A 16,765-nucleotide genomic window follows, 5' to 3' on the forward strand; every position below is an offset into this window, starting at 1 on the left:
TTTGGTTCTGACACTTACTAGTTGAAACTTTTTGAGAACATCACAAACTCTCTATACACAAATTTCCTCATCTATAAAATAAGGATAATAGTACCTAAAATGGCACTGAGGAAAATAACAAAATTCATTTGGAAATACAAAAGACCTAGAAGATCACAGGAAATTATGAAAAGAAGTAGGGGTGGGCTGCAGTCATCTGACTAAGGCAGGATGTGCCAACACCCTCTCCTCCAACCCTCTAGTAGGCCTGATGATTTCTCCCATACCATGAAGACCCCCAAGGCCTGAGTGTTGAGCAAATTGGACAAGCTGACCCAGACCAAGTTACAATAGTTCAAGATGTACCTGAGGAACTACAAGAAGTTCCAAATCTCAATGCAGGACCTGGACAAGGCCTCCACCACCTCTGAGCTGGCTGATCTGCTGCTAAAATGTTGTAGCATGTCCAGGACCCAAAGGGTCTTAGTCTCAATTTTCTGGGGAATAGGTTATGAGGACCTGGTAGCTGAGTAGGCATCACAAAAAACAACTGAGGAGAAGAAACAATCTAGGAGGAAGAGAGAGGGAGAGAGGAAGAGGTCCAATGCTTCAGAAAAGTAAAAAGGGTCCACTTACCTGGAAAACAGTAAAGATTTCGACACCATCTTAGAAGAGACAATACGAAAATTACATTCTTAAAATAAAATGCCTAACATGGACCAAACTTGTAAAACTTTTGTGATGTGTGGGAAGACAGGCAGACCATGTGCTGAACAGGATATAAAGAGAATAAGAAACTGGCTTGAAGAATGCAAGTTTGAATGTATATCATGCAATGATCCTGAGGAAAAGGAGTTAATGGAGAAATTAACAGAGTTTTGATATGGAATAAACGGAATAAAAGATGATGTTAGCCGCTTCCTTGTTATTTTTATGGCCCATGGGGAAAAAGGCTTTATAAAAACATTACTGAATGTAAGAGTCAACTTATCAGACGTTTTTGAAATGTTCAACAATGAAAATGGTCCAGCACTTCAAGAAAAACCAAAATTCTTTGTATTCCAGGCTTGTAGAGAACAAAAAGATGGTAGTGTTGTTCAAACCAATGATGAGAAAATGAAACTGAATGGTTCAGAGAAAAAGTGACTTCCCACATTCAGTGATTACTATATCATCTATCTTACCTAAGAAGATCACATTGCTTTATGTCACCCAAGTGATGGTTCTGTGATGATTCAAGCAATAGATCAAATCTTCCAGCAACATGACAAGAAGTGGCCTATTGTGGATTTTTTTACTCAAGTGAACAACAGAGTGGTGCACACAGACTTTTTTACTTGGGTAAGAATCTTGTAAATGTAGTACTGACTATATGGAGTCCACTCTCACCAAAGCGGCGCCATTTTGATACTTGGAGGATGAAGAGGAGGAGGTACCTGAGAGCCAGAAGCAGCCAACATGCCACAGCAGAAAGCAATCATATTTCCTGACATTCTGAACAACAATCCCTGAGCTTGTAACTGCTAAGTGAACTGAACCAGGTTCTGCACTCCTATTCTCACCATGCTAACTCTGGTTCCGTACCCTAATAAATGATCACAAGCCTCAAAGACACTACAAACTTAAAGACAGTTCCCACAGGACCCAAGAATGCCTGTATTGTCCCAAATGCCTGCACTCATGGACCCACTCTGGGAACTGTTTACTTAAGGCCTAAGAATCACTGCGTTGGGTCCCCTTTTTGTGGTTTTCACACTTAAAAACTCTACCCTGACACAAATCACAAGCCCTCCTTTGAAAAAGGACTTTTGTTTGTAAACCTGTTTTGCACACTCTAAAATTAAACTTTTGTTTGACTCCTGACCAAAAAAAAAGTAGGGGTGGAGGAGGAATAGCACTTCTAGATCTCAAACTATATTATAAAGCAGCAGTCATCCAAACCAATCTGGGACTGATTAAAAAATAGACAGATAGTAAGTGGAATGGACTAGCCAAGGGAGCGTTACAGAAAACAAATTGCCGGGGGAAAAAAATGAACAAAAGGTAGAGGCAAATAATACTTGAGATTGAAAAGCTTCTATACAGACAAAATTAATGCATCTAGGAATGAAGGGAAGTGGTTAAACGAAAAAAGAAATCCCTATATACACCAAAATATTTATATCAGGGTCCATCTTAGTATGGAGAACATGTGGATTTTAGCCATGCCTCTCAGTTAAATAACTTTCTCCATCATCACTAAACAGCCTGGCAAGAGGAGTGAAACAAGCAGATAGTAGAAAAACCAAGAGTGAAAATTGTCAAAGCACATGTAGTTTAAGAGTGTTAAATCCTAGCGAGTTTCAAGGGTAAAACCTGAAATAACTAATCACAGAATCCAAGGAAACTAGAAGATGTCAATACATACCAAGGGGGAAGATAAGGTAATATTTGTAAATAACTATGAAAGAAGTAAAATGTTGATTTAAGGCTTGATATCAATGGTAATTAGCATCAAATGGGCTGAACTTAGTAACTTAAGAAGTTTTTGGAACTAATCTAGTAAATCCCCCAAAATCTACCTCCTTAAATTGGTAACAGCAGTAATGATCACAGTTGTTGCTATTGTAGTTGTCTGTGCTTCATTCTCAAAAAGGACCAATGATGGGCCAGGTATGTGGGGCAGTGAACAGAGCACCGGCCCTGGAGTCAGGACGACCTGAGTTCAATTCGGCCTCAGACATTTAATACAAAAAAAGCCATGTGACCTTGGGCAAGTCACTTAACCCCAACTGCCCTCCAAAAAGCAAAAAGAAAAAGGACCAATGACATCAGGAAGGTGATGTCTGACTTGCAAGTGAAATAGATGTGAGACAGGACTGTGCAAAGTTACCAGCCTCAGTCTCTCCTCCACAGCCATTTAGGTCCAGTGGCAAGACAGAGATCAGGACACTGTAGATGGTCCTGATGTAGTAGGAGACCTTGGCCTTTTTAAGCTAAGGTCTTCTCCAGATTTCAGTTTGTCTGAGGCAAAATCCATTCAGTGATTAAGGCTAGGTAAGAAATGAGATTTTTAAAAATAGCCTCTTTTACCAACTCAAAAAAAAAAAAATCAATCTGGGAGGGGAAGACTCTCAGGATTTCTGGCCAGAAACAAAACACTTGCTATTTACTTTCACTATGAGCCAACAAAACCCCAAAAAAGGCCAACTGAGAATTGAGTTGGGGTCCATTATTGGTCAATCAGTGAAAGCCAGAATGATTTGGGTTTAAGGCATAGTCAAGTAGCTTCATTTGAATTCGAATGGGCTTTATCAAAGCCTGGTTTAACAGAGGTCTATTTCAAGAAATTTATATTCCTTTGGGTAGAGAACCCACATATAAGTCCATGTGAAGGGAGGGAGGAAGGGAAGAAGGAAGGAAGGAAGCAAGGAAGGAAGGAAGGAAGGAGTGAGGGAGGAGGGAAGGAAGGAAGGAAGGAAGGAAGGAGGGAGGGAGGAGGGAAGGAAGGAAGGAAGGAAGGAAGGAAGGAAGGAAGGAAGGAAGGAAGGAAGGAAGGAAGGAAGGAAGGAAGGAAGGAAGGAAGGAGAGAGCAGCATTGCCCAACTAGAACTGGCCAGCTGGGTCCCCAATGGAACAGTGACTACTACTCACAGATTATTTGTCGTCCTTCATTCTTGAAGAGGACCAATGACATCAAGAAGGTAATGCCTTGATTTGCAAGTACAGGGAGAAAACAACAAATTCAACTTTAGACATATTAAATGGGGAGATTCAAATGGAGATATTCTGTGGGTCACTGGAATTATAGAACTTGAGTATAGCTGGCTATGTAGATGTGATAGATATGATGGTACAGAGAAACAGAGCAAGCTGAGAACAGGGCCTTACATGGTACTCACATTTTTAGGGATGAGAAGAAACGGAGCCAACAAAAGAAAAAAACAGTCAATAAGGCAGGTAGAAAAAATGAAATGCTGCATCACAAAACATAAGAAAGAGTGGGTAGTCAACAGTATTAAGCAGTACAAAGAAGATAAAAAAGTTATCAATTCGATTTGGCAAGGAGAGAAGAGTGGAGCCTCGATGGTGGAGTGTAAGGAAGCAATACAGCAGATTCTCTCCACATCTCCTTCAAAAAGAGCCATAAGATACACCATACTGAATCCAGACAGAGAAATCCAGAAAAATTCACGAGTCTTTTGTCCTACCCAGATCAGCACAGGAAGAAAAACCAAGAGGCCGGCAGACATGGTGTACACAAGCAGGTCAACAGCAGTCCAGCACCCAGGGAGATTCCATACACCAGCACAACGGAGAAAATGGAACTTTAATAAAATCAAGGACTCCCAAGTATATGTGATGAAAAGACCAGAGGTGCAGAAAAACTCTGAAGTACAAACACAAATATGAAGAGCAACATAAAAAGGGTAAATATGAATGAATAAAAAAATGAATAAAAGGACTAAACAAGGATAAACTACTTACACTCAAATATGGGAACAGAATACTGTCTACTACTTAGAATCAGATATGGGGAGATAATACTGTCCCCTTACCACCCTATATTAAGGGGTCATAGACAGTTCAATTGGACAAGGCCTCAGAGTGATCTTGATCTTAAGAAAAGAATGTCAAAACAGAAGAGGAATGGCGGGGGGGGGAGATCAGAGAAGTGAAGGGGAAGGAAGGTTAGGAAAAATTATCTCAAAGAATCAGGGTGTGCAAGTAAACATCTATACAAATGAAGAGGAGGGGGTAGAGGAGGGTGGCTGACACTTGAACTTCACTTTCATCTGAATTGTTCACAAGAAAGAACACACTGACACAAACAGAGAGCTGGGTACAGAAATACATTTTACTCAACAAAGAAGTAGGAAGGAAAGGATGAGAAGGGGAGAGGAAATTGGAGGGAGAACAGATTAAGTGAGGAATTAGTCCTAAGCAAAACAAAGTCTAAGAACGCATAAAAATATATTTATAGCTCTTTTTGAGGTGGAAAAGAATGGGAATCTGAGGGAGTGACCATAAATCAAGAAATGGGTGAACAAAGTATGGCATATGAATGTGAAGGAATATTACTGCACTGAAATCTTATCAGTATAATGACCATCCAGGATTCCAAAGGACTAATGATGAAACACTCTACTACTTCCTGATAAAGAGGTGAAGGATTCATAATGCAGAAAGAGACAAAGATTTTTCTGGATATGGCCAATGTAAAAAATTTTCTTGACTATTAAAAAATACTTGGCAAGGAGGACACCATCCTCATGAAAAATAATTTTAGCAGGAGGATGTTCAACGGAGCAAAATTACACATTATCATATAAGACAGGTATAAAAAAAATCTTCCTAAATCATTACTAGCCAGAAAACCAGTGATTATGTTCAATATTAGTTAACTAACAAGCATGTATTAAAGTTCTTATGATATAACTAGTACTGTGCTAAGCGGTGATGATAGAAAACGTCAAAAAAAAAAAACCCAACTCTACCTCAAGTAGCACACTTTAATGTAGAAGGCAATGCATTCATAATTCTGTACAGATGTATTCAGAATAGATGGAAGGTAATCTCCTAAAAAAGGCACTAGCAGCTGAACACTGAGATAGTCCTCAGGCAGATGGTAGCAGGAAGTAGGATTAGACCCAAGTCTTGAAAGAAGCAAAGAAAACTAAGAGGGAGAGGTGGAAAAGGAAGGGCATTCAGGCATAGGGGACAGCCAGCACAAAAGCACAGTCAGGAGAGAAAAGTGAGGACTATGAGAAAAGGCAAGTAAGTCAGTATATTTTCATTTTAAAATGCATGGGAGGGTGTAAAGGGTAACAATGCTAGATAGATAGGAAGAGGTCTTTAAACTCCCCCACCCCCCAAACAATGACTTTATATTTGACCCTAATGGTAAAAGGGAGCTATTGCTACTGGAACTTACTGAATAGAAGAGTGGAGATGGACACAGACAGACTTTCACTTGAGGAAAATCACTATAGCTGCTGAGTAGGGAATAGATTTAAAGTGAAAAGAGATGAGGTAGAGAGAGAAATTAGAAGTCTATTGCAATAGTCTAGTGAGAAGGTAAAGAGAGTCTGAACTAGATGGTGAACAGTGTCATAAGGATGCAGAAAAATCATCAGTAGTTTTATTCTGATATGAAGTACAAGAATCTTTTTTATAGATTGCTTAAGCAAATTTCGGCACTTTGCTAAATGATCTTTAGGTTGTAAATTCTAGGGTAAACATGGGCAAGTGAATTATTTTCATGGTATTAAAAAATCAGCCTTTTGTGTGACATAATACAGCATACTTCTTTTTACTTATGGAAATCTTTGACAGAGATACTTGTACACAAGCTTTAGTGATGCCTCATCCTCATCTAATTAGTGAATAAGCTGTCATTATTTATGACTACATTACTAAATGGCACATGCTTTAAGTTGTTTTTCTAGTAACAGGTGATTAGTCTACTAACTACTTCCCCCTTGTGACCAATGACACTGTGACAAAGCCTTATCAACTTGAATTTTCTAAAAGTTTAAAATAATTTCTAGTTAAACTGCACAAACTGTGGCTATAATTCTTGTTTCAAAGTTGAGTTAGGCTAGAAATTCAGTCCCAAATCTAGAATTTGGAACTCAAAACTTTAAAAAAAAAGTTTAAAAATTATTTTAATAAGTAATTGGAGCAAAAATAAAATGTACATATATTTTTAAAAGTACACAATACCAATTAAATCACAGATCTTTTGAAGCAACTGTGGGCTATAAATTTCTGACAAGGATTTAATATGTTTTTCTAAATTCTATTCATTAAATAAAGGACTTTAAAATTCAATAGGACTTTAGGAATCATCTATGCTCAAAACAGTAGAGGGGAAGAAACTGAAACCTTTATCAGATTAAATGACTTGCCCTATTAGATGGATCTGATAGCATACACTCAGTACACCAAATGTTGATGATTAATTATAAGTAACAAAATTAAAGGACTCCTTTGTAATAATATAAGAAATATTCTTTGATTTTAGATTTAAATTGATCCAGTAAAACAAAGATGTTCTCTTTTGTCTGATCCTGATTTTAAATTCAAATTGTCACTTCTTAAAACATGGCTATGCAGCCTAGTATAAAATAGCAAAAGTATTTTTTAAAACAATGCCCCTAATGGGACTGATCCCTAAAAAAATTCCATACAAAAGGATCACTTCAATTCTCATTCTTTTCTCTTGATAGACCTAGCCTGGCAATTAGGCCACCTGGAAATTCCCAGAAAAGTCATGATCTAGAATAAAAAATTAACTTCTTTTGCTGAGGAATTAAGGCGGAAAAGTAAAATGAAGCAAAGATATAGATGAAAAATTTGGGGGGTGGTTAGGTGGTGCAGTGAATAGAGCACCGGCCCTGGAGTCAGGAGGACCTGAGTTCAAATCCCACCTCAGACACTTAACACAAACTGTGTGACCTTAGGCAAGTCACTTAACCCCAACTGCCTTGCCTTCCCCCTCCAAAAAAAAGCCCCCCCCCAATTTGCAACAGATATAAAAACTTTCACTTAACTCTGTCTGAAACCTAAACCACAAGCTCTTCTTTAATGTCTCACTAGTTTCTACCCCACTTAGTTAGCAAGGGAAAACCAGTAAAGCAAGGAGGAATCATACCAGTTCTACCGGTGAGAACCTTAGGTAAGCACTGGCCTCAATTACTTCAAGAAAAACTGAAAAGGGCCTCCAAAACTACCTTCTTGATATGTCACCAAGAATCTTCTTTGATACCCCCAAAAATGTCTTCTCAAGTGATATAAGGGGCTCCATTACCCCTGAAGGAAAAAAAAAGCAACAACAGACAAGTAGACAGAAGTTATACATCGTCATGTGCATCTAGCACACAAGACAGGCCTTCAACCAATAACAAAAACTTAAAGAATGGTCAAAATCAACCATATAACAAAAACTGGCTTCTTATTCACCTAAAATCAAACACTAAACACACTACTAAAGCATCCACGTGTATATGCTACTTCAGTACCAAAATTTATCATGGTGGTACCCTCTGTGGCAGTTCAAAGGAAGTCCATTTCAGTCACTGCAATCTGTACTGGACTTGAAAATACTATGGTCAGTTATCTGTGCTTTAATAAATGACAAGCAGGGCAGTTTCAGGAAAAGCCTGGAAAAACTTATATGAACTGATTCAAAGTGAAGTGAGCAGAGAACTAGAAAAACACTGAACACAGTAATAGCAATACTATATGATGATCAACTGTGAATGACTAGCTAATCTGATCAATACAATGATCCAAGATAATACCAAAGGATTTATAATTTTTAAAATGCTATTCATCTTCAGAGAAAGAACTAATGTAATCTGAGTATAGATTGAAGCATAATCTTTTTTTCACTTTATTTTTATTGCTATTTTGGCAACATGGCTAATATGAAATAAGTTTTGCATGACTACCCATGTGTAACTGATCACATCTCTTGCCTTCTTAATGGGTAAGGGAGGAAATAAGAGGGATGGAGAGAATTTAGAACTCAAATTTTAAAAAATGAATGTTAAAAATAAATTTTGTGTACACACACACACACACACACACACTACGAATCAGTCTTTGCTTCAGAGAGAAGCTTAGAGTCATTAAACTCTGTAAGTTCCCCAAATACAATTCAGTTTACTTTTCACCTCCTACCCAACTCTGGACCCTGTTCACTGTCCATAATCAGTGTCATATCAGTCTAGACCAGAGGTTCCCAAACTTATTTCGCCTATCACCACCTTTTTGAGAAAAAAAAAATTACTCAGCACCCCCCTGGAAATCTACTTTCTTTAACCCTTTAATGTTTTTTTAATTGCATTATTTCACACACACACACACACACACACACAGACATATATACACACATACACACTTATATTTTAAATGACACATGTTCAATTTAACAAATTTATTGTAAATTTGTGGGGGGGTTTCTGCACTGAAATTTTGATGATGCAATACCGTGTCATGTAACTGTATACTATAACATTGTAAATAAACCATTACACACACATATTCCTGCTGATGTATGCTGGCCTTGTGGACAATGCACAACATACTCACCTATCAACACTTGCTTGTTAAGACCTATTGGCAGACTTGACCACTGATGGCGTATAATTTGCATTTTGTGTGTTTATTTGTAAAATAATGTAATTACTACTACTTTAACTCTGTTACACAACAGATAAAACATGTACCAACAGTTTTTCAAAATGTTCTTTTCTGCCCCCCCTGCTTCCACCCCCTTATTTTTATTCAATGTCCTCCAATTGCACTGAATGCTACTACTCCCCTCCCCTGTAGCACCAATGCAATATTTACTGTGCTCACAATCACGATAAAGACCTCGACTATGAGTATTGCATGACGTTCAATCGCAAAATATACCAGATTCTCCAGATAGAGGATAGAACTGAAGGATTTATTTAGACACCAGAAAACCAAATCCCAAAACCAGTAAGATAATTTCATCATAGTACCAAAGATATTCAGAAGCCATAATAATGCTGAGAGCCACAGCATCCTTCAGCCTTCCCACAAACCAACACAAGATCAATATTTACTCACAAAACACTCTATCTCCTTGCCTGAGCTCCTCTGTCCCCCACCATTTGGCTAACTCTCAACTAGCTTCCTGTGGGCTCTGCTTCTCTTCACAGGCTCCATGTGATTACATTTAGCCTATTAGGGGGTAGAGTTTGCTTTTAAAGCCGGGGAGGTCTTCAAACTCCCCCCTAGGTCTATTAAGGGGCAAGGAAGATCTTTAAATTCCCACTCTCATTACACCCACCCCCCCATCATTCCAGGCCATTCCACGGGGAGTACTGCCCACTTCAGAATGGTGGGGCTAGAAAGGGTAAATTATTTTGTGCGATTACAGGTCTCATTTAGAATGATGTGCAATGCTCTGAGCCTTGCTGTTATCAGCACAATGTAATCCCCCCCTTTTTTAACCAAGTCTTTTTTTTTCAATAATCAAAAATCCTTCTTCTTTCCCTCAACTGAAAATAGAATAAAAACAAATCTCCTGTTACAAATGTGTAGTCAAACAAAACAAACTTCCACATTGGACCTCTCATATATACATACATATACACATATATGTATACACACATACAGAGAAAGAGCTCACATTGTATGAACTGCTCCCCTGAGTCTGTCTACTTCACTCTGTATTAGTTCCTAGATTTTTTTTTTTTTCTGAACTATCTATTGGGAATTCCTTTAACATTCTGATTCCTGTCTTAGATCTCCTCCACAACAGTAATAAACATCTTTGGCAAGCATAAAGTTTCCCATTTTATGACTCACTTTATATTAATAATCAGAGGGTTATAAAAATAAGCTCTCCATCATTATATCTTTGAAGGAAACTTTCATGATTTCTATATTTTCATGGGAAAGTCTTTTAGATAGTGTTTTGCTCAGCCAAATTAAAAGGCTTTTTCTTTTTACAAACAATAACTATAATTACAGCTTTTATTCTCTATATGTTTTACTCAATTGTAACTATAACTCTTCTATCAAAGATTGCTTATAAAAAGGCCTGTCTGTCTCCTTCACTTTGATAGACGCATTAGAGGCTGCATTACACAGACAAAGCCAGAAAACCCTGGGTTCGCTTTCCCTACCTGGACGGCTCCCAGATTCTTGTTGGAAAGGTGGATAAAGGAGTTGACATTTGTTCCCCAAAACAATAAATAACTTATGGGAAATGATTATTTTTAACTGAAAGTACTCATGCTATTACCATAATCACAACACTCATGAAAATATTTTCAGTTCCTGTGCCAACATCTGTTCCAAAGGATGAGGTAGAAGAGTCATGCAACTGAATACTATCACATTGTAAACAAACCATTACATGCACATATTCCTGCAGATTCATGTTGGACTTCTGGACAATGTGCAGCATACTCACCTATCAACACTTGCTTGTGAAGACCCATTGGCAGACTTGACCACTGATGGGTTATAATTTGCATTTTGTGTGTTTATTTGTAAAATAATGTAATCACTATGATTTTAACTGTTACACAACAGATAAAACATGTACCAACATGTCAGGAATTGGAAAAGATCTACCAATAATCACAGGGGAAGTGTAAAGTATGATGGAAAATATGATACAATATTAGCAACCCAAATAAGACAACAGATTGTAGAGATCTTAATGAAGGATATTAGGGAAATGAAATGCATTATTAAATTTGATAGATCACTGACAATAAGTGAATGGGAACAGAAAGGAGGCATATATCTTTCAGCTGTGCATGGCATCTTTACAAAAACTAAACATATGATAGGGCATAAAAATCTCAGAAACAAATGCAAAAAAGCAAAAAGGTAAACATATCCTTTACTAACCATACCACAATAAACATTATCATCAATAAGGGGTATTTGAAGAAAGGATTCAAACTTAAATGGGGGGAGGGGCAGCTAGGTGGTGCAGCAAATAGAGCACTGGCCCTGGAGTCAGGAGGACCTGATTTCAAAACTGACCTCAGACATTTAAAAAACAAAAACTAGGGGTAGCTAGGTGGCGCAGTGAATAGAACACCGTCCCTGAAGTCAGGAGGACTTGAGTTCAAATTCAGCCTCAGACACTTAACACACACACACACACACACACACACACACACACAAAACTAGCCGTGTGACCTTGGGCAAGTCACTTATCCCCAACTGCCCTCCAAAAAGCAAAAAAAAAAAAAAAAATTAAATGGGGATTAAATAATTTAATACTAAAGAACTGGTGGGTCAAAAACAAATTATCAAGAAGATAAATAGTTTAATCAAAGAAAACTGCAATAAAACAAAAATAAACTTGAGTGGTATAAAGCAGACTTTAGGAGAAGTTCTAGATCTCTGACAACATAACAGGCATTGATCCAAAAAAATGAGGGAGGGGATGAATACATAAGTGAATTGGGGATGTAAAACAATAATAACAAAGCAAGCTAGAAAAGCAACAAACCAAGTAATACCAAATAAAAGGAAACAGAAATTCTGAAAGTCAAAGGTGAGGTAATGTTTTTAAAGGAATTGATAAAACCAAGAGCTATTAAAAAATAAAATAGTTAAATAATCAGATTCAAAAATAAAGAGAGGAAATACCAAGAAAAGGGGGGGTGGTATAAGAGAAGGAAATAATAAAACCAAGAACTATTAAAAAATAAAATAGTTAAAAAATCAAATTAAAAAAAAAAAAAAGGAAAAACCAAGAAAAGGGGGGGGGGGAAGAAGAGTTCACAACAAATTAAGAGAAAAATTATAAGAGATGAGAAATTATTTTACCCAATTACTAAAGATAATTTAGATATATTTATATTAATTTCATTTAAGTTATTTTATACAACTATTTGCCAAAAAATTATTTTACCCAATTATTTGCCAAAAAAGGATAATTTAAATTAAATTAATGAAAAGAACTAATATAAACATAAAATATCCAAAGAAACATATAATAGAGAAATTCTAAAGCCCCTAAGAAACTAAAATTAAACCAGCAGTAAATTAATTCCTCACCAAAAAAATCAAAACTAGAAGAATTTGAGGCAGTTAGGTGGTGCAGTGAATTAGGAGGATCTGAGTTCAAATCCAACCTCAGATACTTAACACTTACTAGCCATATAACCTTGGGCAAGTCACTTAATCCCAATTGCCCTGCCTTCCCCCATCCAAAAAAGCAAAAAAAAAAAAAAAAGAACTAGATTAATTTACTAGGTGATTCTATTGGACATTCAATGAACAATTAATTCTAATACAGCAAAAATATGGAAAGAAGGGTTTCTAACAAAATCATTCTAAGAGACAGAGCTAGGGTTAGGTAAAAGAAAACTATAGACCCAAATTTTTAGTAAATGTTGACATAAAATTGTTGAATAAAATTTTAGCAAAGAGGCTATAATGTATCATAAAGATCATATACTACAACCAAGATGAATTTAAACCAGCAATGCAAGGTTGAAACATTAAGGAAACTAGAAACATACCCCATTAATAACAAAAACATTAAAAAATACATTACATCAATATATTTGGGAAAAGGCTATGGAAAACATAGCATCTGCTTTTAAAAACATTTAAAAGCACAGAAAAATGGATCTTTCATTAGTATAGAAAATATCTATCTGAAATTGAGAGCTAGCATAATGTGTAAAAGAGAAAGACTAGAAACCTTTCCAATAAGATCTGTCGCCACTATTATTTTCAAAAGTTTTAGAAATGGTATGGCAATGAAACAAGAAAAAGAAATTAAGGGAATAAACATAAACAAAGAAGAAATAAAATTGGTGGTTTTTGATGATATGATAGCTTAAAGAATTCTAATGATTCAACCAAAGAGGTAATCGAAAAAACTAATAACTTCAAAGATATACCTGAATATAAAATAAACACATGAAAACCATCATCAGCCTTTCTGTTTATTATCAATGAAATCCAGGAGAACTAGACAGAAAAAGAAATTCCCTTCAAAGTAACTACGGAATATATAAAGAATTTGGGATGCCCACCTACAAAGAAACACACAGGAAATAGATTAAGGTAACTGAAAAACATCCCTTACATAAATAAAAGCAAACAAATAATTGAGATTTAATAAAATTAACAATAAAATTTAATAAAATTAAACTATTTTAATAAAATATAATTTAACAAAATTTAATAAAAATGACAATCTACCTAAATTAATTCATTTATTTAGTGCATGCCAATCAAACTTCTAGAGTTATTTAACATAATGGGAGGAAAGTAGAAAGGATGGAGGCATAGTTAGTAATACTGATGTTAGTGGTTTTGTGGTTTTCCTTTTTGATGATAAGCAAGAGAACTTAACTACACACACACACACACACACTTTCTCTCTCTCTCTCTCTCTCTCTCTCTCTCTCTCTCTCTCTTTCTCTCTCTCTCTCTCTCTCTCCCTTCCCCCCTCCCTTCAGGACAGCAGAAACATGTTCTATGTGGGACAGTAGTGCTCAGAGAACTAAAGAATAGAGTGGTATAGGACTAGAGGAATGGGGGGTGCAGCACCACACCTGAAACAAAGGGGTGAGGCATCCAACTGGGGCCAGTTCTGTTCCCCCACCCCTCAAAATCATCTGGGGCAAAGACTTAGGGCAATGAAAGTTTATTTCCCCAGCATGGGAAGAGGCTAAGATAGTTTTGAGGTCCAGCCCTAGCAAGAAGCACCATCAAAGGATAGGGTGGTATAAAGATTAAAATTAACAAAGATCTCAGGAAGAAGAAAACTCTATTTAAAATTTTAAGCAGAAACAAAAATCTGCCCCTAAAATATTTTTATTTGCTTTCTGAGTGACTTTAAGTTAGATTTTATTTTCATAAAGATCTACCTTCTCTTTCTCTTCCCGCTTCCTACTCCCACCATGAGAAAACAAGTAAACTAAAACACATTTTATAAACATGCATAGTCATGCTACCTATTATAATAAAGAGGTGATACCCTCTGAGGCCCTCACCTATCAAGATAAGCAGTACGTTTCATTATGAGTAATGTAAAACTCATTAAAACTGCAGTTGGTCATTGTGTTGATTAAAGTTCCCAAGTCTTCCAAAGTTATCTTTAAAATATTGTTGTTATTTTATAAATTGTTGTCCCAATAAGTATTTGTGATAGAAGGGAAGAAGGCCTCCAAGACATCTAAATGATTCCAAACATCTCAGAACAACTGTTGCAAGAAAAAGGAAAACTAATTAATACCCAATGAGGCAGAGGATTCTGGGGATTCCAAAGATATGATGTCCCCAAATGGTTCAAGGGAGAAATACAAATTTTGAAAGCAGGATTTATGGTCTGCATGGCAGAAATAATTAGAAGAATTGAAAAACTTGAATCCCTAGTGGTAAGACTCATTAAAGAAACAAAAGAAAGAACAACTGATTGGGAATGCAAATACATAAGGACAATCTGAAAGAAGCAAAAATCAGTAACATAAAAAGAACAAAAGACATCATTATAAAGAAAAAACTGATCCTGAAGACAGGATACAAAGGGATAACTTAAATATCATAGATATCCCAGAAAAATGCAACAAGTCAAAAACCCTGAACACTATGATGCAAAAAATAATAAAAAAAAAATGCCCAAAATTTTTTAACACAGGGAACAAAATGCCAATAAAAGGAATCCACAGAGTACCCTCACAAAGAAAAAAAATGCTGCAAACTCCAAGACAGATAGTGGTTAAATTTAACAATTTTGATGACAAACAACAAATTCTATAATTGACCAAGAGAAAGATCTTCAAATATAAAGGAAAGGAAATAACACAAGACTATTCTGCACCAAACAAAAACCACAAAAGGGAATGAATAATGTGTTTTTGAAGAGCAAAGGTCTTAAGACATAACTAAAGGTAATATACCCTGTAACTCTAAGTCTAATCATTGATGAAAAAAAGATAAATGTTCTATAAAAGAGAGAAGCTTAAAGAATTCCTACAACAACAACAAAAGCAGGCCTAAACAGATTATTTGCTTTGTAAACACCCCAGACAACAGATTTATATATTTTTTTTTAAAAATAAATAAATATGGCAAAAAAGTCTGGTAGAGTTAACAACAACAAAACCACCCTGGGGGAGGAAGGAGGCCTAGAAAAAGAAAGACATCTATGGGGGTCCCAACAATCACAACATAAGAGAGCCTATTAAGGTATTTCTTTCTAAAAATACATAAGGAGACGAGTAAAAGAACATAAATGAAAAAATTAATGGTGGAGGAATAAGCCTAAAATACTATGGATTAAGTCTCACAACACCAACTCCCTATAAGTGAATCAATGGCTTTTTTGTTGGGGGGGGGGTTTCCCCAAAGACTAAACTATAAAATGAGAGGGCTCATAAAACTGAATAAGTAAGAACAAAGAAAAGGTAGCTTAACAAAATTAATAAGTAAATAATTAATGGAAAATAATTCCTGCTGTCTCTCAGCAAAGAATATGGGTAAGGTAGTAAAGGGGGCAGGGGTGGTTACTGAAAATTGAGGAAGAATAGAACAGAATCTAGATTCAGAGGTGAAAAAGGAGATCCTATTAAAGAATGTTCCCATAAGAGAGATATACTCTATAACGGGAGAAGGGGATTACAAAGGGTATGATACACAAGGATTTGGTACTTTTGAGAGACTACCCGGAGGGAGTTTGGGGCTTCTGTGGCCAGGATCCTGCCTCAGGAGAAAAGAAATCTTAACTTCTGGGGGGACCAGCATCAAGAAGGGTGAGACAACGCGGACTGAGAGATTTCACGGGAAGGCAGGGGACAATGATGAACTGCACAATCAGGGACACGGTAAAATTTCTACCGTGAAGCAATACTTGTAATTTCTCAATCTCCTCCGGTATTTGTATCTCAAAGTGAGGCACAGCAAAAAAAAAAAAGAGGGAGGGGGCAAGATCCATAAAACAATAACAAAGAAATTGTGTAGAAGTAGAAATTCAAAAAATGTACCTTAAAAGATTTCATTCCATGATGAATATGGGGGGGGGGAGCGATAAATACAGAAAATAGCCATAAATCAAAGAATAAAAATCTGGAATAGTCAGAAAAGGAAATGATGAGAATGAGAGGTAGAAATCATTTTAAGAAAAAAAACTACAGAGGAAGCTAAGTGGCACAGTAAATAGAGCACCTGGCCCTGAGTCAGGAGGCCCAGAGTTCAAATCTGGCCTCAGACACTTGATACTTACTAGCTGTGTGAACTTTGGCAAATCACTTAACCCTGATATTTTTAAAAAGTGAAT

At 36.4% G+C, this 16,765-nt stretch overlaps 1 protein-coding gene and 1 pseudogene across 3 annotated transcripts in view; one reads left to right on the forward strand and one right to left on the reverse strand.

Moving 5' to 3' along the window:
- LOC138175884 (protein PHTF2) overlaps positions 1–16,765 on the reverse strand; it is a 184,162-nt gene that overhangs the window by 146,080 nt on the left and 21,317 nt on the right. The gene's annotated exons all lie outside the window — the stretch shown is intronic.
- LOC138175770 (caspase-14-like) lies at positions 268–1,589 on the forward strand (annotated as a pseudogene).

This window comes from Petaurus breviceps, unplaced genomic scaffold (genome assembly GCF_028583685.1).
Source record: "Petaurus breviceps papuanus isolate PSGF00001 unplaced genomic scaffold, PetGlider_PUasm1.0 79, whole genome shotgun sequence".
NCBI classification, from domain to species: Eukaryota; Metazoa; Chordata; class Mammalia; order Diprotodontia; family Petauridae; genus Petaurus; species Petaurus breviceps.